Here is a 7,789-nt window from a genome sequence, read left to right as displayed (position 1 = left end):
AAGCCAAACTCTTCCATGAAGTCAGACATGACAAAAGCAGAACTGTGGCCTGTGAGAGACTGGCTTGCTTTCAGCACAGATGTTTGCTGTAATAACCTTTTGTTATCTGATTTTGTGAAAATTTTGCATTAATTTAAACATGATTCTCTTTTACTAGAATGTTGCCCTTTCTTGGTGCTATAAAAAAATAAGTGAACTGTTAATAAATACGTTTTAGAAGCTAGCTAATGTAATGTATTGTTTTAACTGCTGTGCTGCTTGATTACAAAAACGCTAATTTCTTTCTTAAGCATGCAAACCTGGATGAATATACCAGCTTTGGAATACACTGAACACAACAGCGACCACCATGTATGTTGTCCCCAGCAGACAAGAATTTTTTGGCAGAAAAAATCTGAACTAAAGCAAATGTTGAATACATGAAGTTCTTTGCAGCCTATGAAGAGGAGTTATGAGTAGCAAAACAATAAAAGCACTTTTTTTTCACAGTACATTACTGCAACCATAAGAGGCCTTAAAGCATAAAGGCATTAGCGTGCACAAAAATGTTAGTCTGCTGGATCCAGGAGTATGCAAAATAAAGTGTGGTTAGACAGCACCCGGGCACACAAAACACAAACACATGCACAATCCCCTCAAGGCACAGAGATTAAGATTCAAGCAAAGGCTAAGCTGTGTAATAAATTGTAGTAGGTTCTGTGTGCAGCAGAAAAAAGAGCAATCCTTTACTTTTTATGCTTTTGTAAACATTGTGAAAGAACAGGTAGTGCAGGCAGGTTTTCCTCAAAAGTTTAAACAGGAAAAAGTTATTACACAGCTGCAGCATTGTTTGTTCTCCCAGTAATTCGTCAGACTTCTCCCATTTCCCAGTATCTCCCAGCAGACGGGCTGGGCTCCTTTTCCACAGTCCACCCTTTTCCAAAAGCTATAAATAGCAGCTGTTTCGGAGGGCAGAACAATAGACTGCAGCCTTTTCCATTCATACATTCCTGGCTCCGTTCCGAGCCATCTCCACCCACTGCCTGCTACTACCTGACTCATGTCCCTGCACGTTTACTGTATGTAAACAGTGGCTCACACACACACACACACACACACACACACACACACACACACACACACACACACACACACACACACACACACACACCAGGACTTTATGATCTCACACACACACATTTATGCATCGTTTCTCCAATACTAGTCTTGTTATATTAAGAAACTGCTCTGACTGAATCTGATGCACTGATCAGATAAAAATGAACTAACTTATGACAATATGTGAAGCTTGATTATGAAATGTAAATGTGTTTTGATAAAATCTTCATATAGCTTTGTAATCGTTTCCAGACTTGATGACAGTAAAGTCAGAGTCATTAGCGAGAGACAGCACCACATTGTAAAAACACGTTATGCTTATTTTTTGTTAAACCTAACCACAGATAAAGAGCAACAGAGACAGTAAGAGACACATGGATGGATAACATTGTTTGAAATGATGGATGTCCACATTAAAGAAATAAATCATCGGCTGGGAGTCGGCCAGGACAATCCTGAACACGTGCCAGGATAAATCTTTAGGGTAACTACATGATTAAACATTTCTTACTGGAATAATGGTGTCCTTCCTCCATTAATCACTTGTGTTTAATGGAAAAGTGACTGCACACGTCAGAGAACTAAAATAATATGAGGTTGAGGAAGTTGGGATTTGCGCAAACCAGGATAGCTTTTGTATGTTATACCCGGGGCATAAAATTTACTTTTACCTCATCTGCCATTGGCTAGTAACCTCCAAAAATCTACCGGCCAAAAATATTTTTCACTGGCCAAATAAAAAAATCATGCCTTATTTGATTTAAAATAATTACCATACATTTTTATTATGAAAATCCAACTTAAGCATCACTTAAAGAATACAGTTATGTACAGATAAAACTATATTATTGCTATTTTATTAGGTTATACCTCATTTCAAGGTGACTGCTGCATCATCATGTATTAGAAATATTCAAAAATGCAACCTTTAACATTGACTGAGTAAGCCAAATGTCTGTCTCACAGCTTTAACAAGAACGTCTTTAATTTGAACTCCAGTAGCTGACGTCACACTGTCCCTGACGTACCGAATTACAACACAAGTACAGCGCACCACCAGGGTCAAAATAGCCTGACAGTCGGCAGAAACAGGCAAAAGTATGAAAACAAAACTTCACTTGCAATACAAAATTTTCCATCAGCCACTGGTGGGTGTGTGTTTTTGTTTTACATGCCAAACAAATTTGTTACCCGCCGTTTGCGCTTGGCGGTTGTTAATTTTACGCCCTGGTAATACCTATTCACAACTAGATATTATGTGGTGTATGGCGCAAACAAACACTGTAGAACCATTCTAGAGAGAAGTTGGCCAGCACTGTGAAACGACTGACTTGATGATAGCAGTGTAAAGGCTGATTTAAATTTCTGCGTCGAACCGACGGCGTACCCTATGCCGGAGGTCCATGTAGATCACATACGTACGCAGATGTCTATGCATGTAGCTGAAGTGCACCTCCTCCAAAATGTAGCTAGGCGTAGAATCGAAGCGGGCCGCAAGCCCCGTGATTGGTCCGCTCAACAGCATTGTATTTCCTGCATTTACAGCACTTTCGGTATCCCCGCTCATTGGCCGCACATCGGCATGTACTTTATCTCCTTCTCGCTATTCTTCCCTGTAATCATGTCAGCATGATAAACAGTAACATGTATCAGCTGTAGATTAACGTAACACGCTCTGAATCACTGTGGAAAGTAAACAGAGATTGTAGTGGGGCAGGAAGCAGGCGACCGGCTATCGGAGAGACCACACTGCCCTAAAGCGTTTCGGTAGGGAATTGCTTTGCGTCACGGACACATCGACACACAAGTATGTGGTTCTCATGTCCAAGTCAGCCCTTGCTGCGTAGGGGCAATGTAGAAGTATAAATCAGCCTTAACAGTGTTCGAGTCATGAGACACCAAGAACTCTTTCTAACAGAGATTAAAATTGCAATGGATGGATGGATGGACTAACTGACGAATATAAAGGTGAGAAAACGCCCAGAAATCTGTCCAAACCGAACACAATTTATTTAACACGACCAAACACAGGATTACAGAGTCTACGGTTAAACAATATCAAATTAATTTACTACGGGTGGCTAACATTAGCAGAGCTAGCACGCCCAGCCTTCATTCCTCTTGTTCTGGTTACACATTGCTCCAGTCGAGTGGTTATATGTCAGTGTAATGTGATACAGCTAACAAAACTTAATGTTTTAGATCAAAGTACTACCAAACCAAACCACACTAACAGATGCTATTTGTTCTCTGTGCTGGTTTGAAGAAGGCGGACACTTTGTTACTGTTGGCCAGGAGGTTTAAGGCCCGCCTCAACTACCACTTGTCTGTTTCTAGGTTGATCAAACGTTAGGTTGAGCTGGCATTTCATATATGTCAGTCGTCATCATTGGGCTTCATAACTTATTTTCAGAAACCAATTTGTGATGTTACTGAGACCAAAACTTTGTTTTATACCATCTGTGGTTACAAATGCAAATACTTAGTTACTTTGTCCTTGTAAAATTGTTCAGATTCTGAAGTTTACTTAAGTATTCCTGTCTCATACAACTAGCTTCTTTTAGTATTTCATTTTAACCCAAAATATTTGCTACTCAATACATTTTAAGTATTTGGTAATTATTGTGGTGATGACAAGTTATTTTTTGATGATGATAATGGAAGGTCTTAAATTGTTTGGCTGCTTCATTATAGATGTTCCTTATTTTACAAAAAATAAAATAAAAAAATCCTTATTCACTTTTTTGCATTGCCTTTACACTGCTTGGCAGGACCTGCATCCAAATGGACTTGAAGCACTTTATAACTCTTACCGATCTTGTTTCCTCTTGTCTAATTCTTTGCTTTTGTTGTTCTTTTTCTCGTATGTACGTCGCTTTGGATAAAAGTGTCTGCTAAATGACATTGTAACATTGTAACATTAACAATCTTCTCATCTTAACTTTAAATGCATTCAAGAGCCAGAGCCCTTGAGGTTTGGGACACTAATGCAATACATGGTGGTTCCTGGTTTATTCATCCATGCATATCAAGCACAACAGACATATGAAAACATCATAACTAACAACAACAAGAATATACAAAAAGAGGGGAGAAAGCTGAATCAGTACTTCTACTCATACCAGAGTATTTTACACAAGCATTTCCACTTCTTCTTGAGAAAAGAAGGTGTGCAATTTCTGCAGACAAGCACTTTGGCCAAAGCATAACCTCTATTTCCCTTGGGGGACACAAACTGAAATTGTAGGTTAGTTGATTTATTACTCAATAATGAACAGAGTGAAGTAATGACGTCACTCTGACTGAATATTCACTCAGTATATGACTAACACACACAGGTTGCTGTGCATCTGTTAAGGTTTCAGGGTCTTTGAACCGTTAAACTATGCTTGACTAAGGATAACACTTGGCCCAACCGTAACTACATTTACATTTCTCATAGACCTCTTTGTTTGGTTTCAAGTATTTACATCCTTCTCTCATTTTTGATTCAGCAGCATACAGTGGGATTATAAGACTGTACACACTAACTAAACCTTGTGACTCTGGATGTTTTCTGTTTTGCTTTTTCCCTCCAGCAGTCTAAAAGTATAGGTAGCAACCTGCAGAAGTGCAGGAAGTATCTCTGTGTGGGAGTATGCTGGTCCAGAGTGAGGGAGCCTCTACGATTGATGATCACTTTGCATCGGACATCTGCCAAGGCCCCAGTCCGAGAATGAACCACAGACCAATGTTACATCACACAGAGATCATTTACACCTTTCATGCATCTGTTGCTCCAAGGAAGTGAAAGACAGACGGTTTCAGGTAGTCACACTGTAAGATTTAAATATATTTGTTCTTTTCACTGCAATATTAAAACATATAGAGGATTATGTTAAAATGTAAACAATATCTCAGTATATTTATATTTTAAGCCTAAGATCAATCTCTATTATTTCTGATTCCTAGAAAAATAAATAGTAGCTTTAAACATATAGGAAACATAGATTTATCTTCTTGTACTATGTACATACAGTTGAGGCCAAAATTATTAGCCCCCCTTTTGAAATCAGATAAAACCCTTGATTTCTCCATGAAAATGACCATTAAAAAAAAGTGTTTATAGTTTATTTTTTCCAAAATAACAAAGTCAAAATGTTCACTATGTTTGATTTGGATATTTTATTGATGCAATGAGTTGAAACAAGAAAAGGTAAAAATGACACGTCCAAAATTATTAGCCCCCTGGCCATTAGTAGTCAATAGTGCACCCTTTCTGAGCCACACCTGACAACAACCTCTTCAAATAATTCTTTACAAGGTTGGCACATGTCTCTTGAGGGATTTGGCCCATTCTTCCAATGTAAACTGTTCCAGCTGGTCCAAAGTACATGGTTTCTGAGCATGGACATTCACTTTGAGCACCCGCCACAGATTCTCCACAGGACTGAGATCTGGGCTCTGCAAGGGCTACTCCAGGACACTTGGTTTTGGTGTCCTTTAAGAACTGTTGGACCAATTTTGATGTATGCTTTGGGTCATTGTCTTGTTGGTAAGACCCAGTGACTAAGAGCAGAGTTCTTCATATTATCCCTAAAAATGTCAACTTAACTTTCTTTTTTCATGATGCCATGCAGGGTAGGTGTTGAGCAAAGACATTTTACAACATGCTCCAGAAATAGCTTATATGTTCCATGGCATAGGTTGTCAAGAAGTGATATATTTAAATCCAAAAAGCAGAACAAGATTGTTTGTCCCAAAAAAAAGTCTGTTCATACACAACACAAAATCAGGAAAGACATAAGAAGAATAGATTCATCTTGGGGGGCGCCAAAATTGGCACAAACTGAAAGCAACACATGGGAGCTTTTTAAGAAACATAGCTCTCTCAATGAACAAGTGAACCAAAACCATAAAGACAAAACTAGTTTAACCAATACAAAGTTAATGTATATCAGTTATTTTGTATGAGCAACAAGTAAATCCCTCCAAAAGTTGATTTCAAGTAATAGGACACATAGAAAATCACAAGTCAGTCTACTGATCATTGACTCATTCTTTTTAAATGAACTCTAATAGCACTAACTCAGAACATGTTCATCATCACTGAAATGTGAGTTTGGTTCAAAAACACATTTCACAGTTCATGAATTACCAACTCATCTCGTTGACCTTTAAATGTCCCAGCGCTGTTGCTGCTGTGCAGAAAACCTTTGCAGCTTTTACACAACATTTGTTTGTCATCCTGTTTATTTCCAAACCATCATTATCAAATTATGTGGTTTCATTACATCATAGCCACTGCAATACCTCATCCCAGACATGCTGACAGCTTGAAAATGCAGTAATAAATGTTGGAAACACGCTGTGCAAATTTGCCAGAACCTTCCATTACTTCACAAATGAACTGCAAAGTGGATATGTCCTGAAATCGATTATAGCTGAACCGTTACTTGGCTTAATTTTAGTTTTGTGAGATCCTGGTGGGCTCTTATAACCTTTTCCTGTCTTAACCTGTCTGCTCAGCTGTTTTTAGACAACAAATCACCTAATGCTGAAAGACTTCATGAAAAAACATTTTCTTACAGTCATGTTATGTTTAGAGGTGAAATTGTTAATTGGGGGGAAATAGAACTGAGACAATTAGTCAATAAAAACAAATCACTGCAAAACTTGTGATAACTCTTAAGTCATTTCAAACTGTATTCAGCTGTAACACTGCCATCTTTTTCTTGTCATTTATAGCCAAGGTATTAGGTGTTACTTGTTATTGAGTCTGCTGTCTCTTGACATTTTATGGAATTTAAATGTCATTGTTGGAAAACAAACACAGGACTCACCCAGGAGATCAGGTTAAACCAAAGGTCAACATCAAGTTTACATAATGTATAACTTATCCAATCTGAGTAATGACATGCTTACTGTCTTAGTTAGTACATACACTGATACACTTCAACATTCATTCATGTCATTTAAGAAGCAATCACACACAGAGGGCTTATATTGTGTTGGGAGTCAGCCAACACATTGTGTTGTAAAGGTTTGAAGACTTTGAGATGGATGTTAATGTACAATATGTGGTAAATCCATATTATTTTTTATTGTCTGTTTGATGTTTCATTTCTCAAAACAAGGAATTAAGATCAACCTTTCAAAATATATATAATGATTATATCATATCCCATTTTTAATTGTGCAGTGTTGTTTTATTGCTCAAATAATTAATTGACACAATAATTAGAAGCTCAAAGGATATTTTAAATAACCAACAGGCAGTGACAACTGTTATCCTCATAAATTATTTTGTATTATAATTTTGATGAATCAAATCATTGTTTAGTTTATGAAGGTTCCAGTTTATTACATTTTATTAAATATAAAAAAAACGCCTTAACTCGTACAAAATCCTCTATAAGGATATTTCCTTGATAAACAACTTAATTGATTAATATTAACATAATACAGCAGCTGCCCGAATGTATGCAGTTGATTTATAAGTCACTTGCTTTAGATAGTTTTATCTCTAAAGCAGGGGTGTCAAACATACGGCCCGCGGGCCAAAACTGGCCAGCCAGAGGTTCAAATCCGGCCCGCGGAACAACTTTGCAAAGTGAAAAAATTACAGTAGTAACACTAGTACTACACCCCTGCATACAACAATATCCAGCAAGCAAACTGTTCATGCTGGAGCTGAGGGGCCAAAAATAGT

This window comes from Notolabrus celidotus, chromosome 6, assembly GCF_009762535.1.
Source record: "Notolabrus celidotus isolate fNotCel1 chromosome 6, fNotCel1.pri, whole genome shotgun sequence".
Taxonomy (NCBI): Eukaryota; Metazoa; Chordata; class Actinopteri; order Labriformes; family Labridae; genus Notolabrus; species Notolabrus celidotus.
This window is presented reverse-complemented; position numbering follows the sequence as displayed.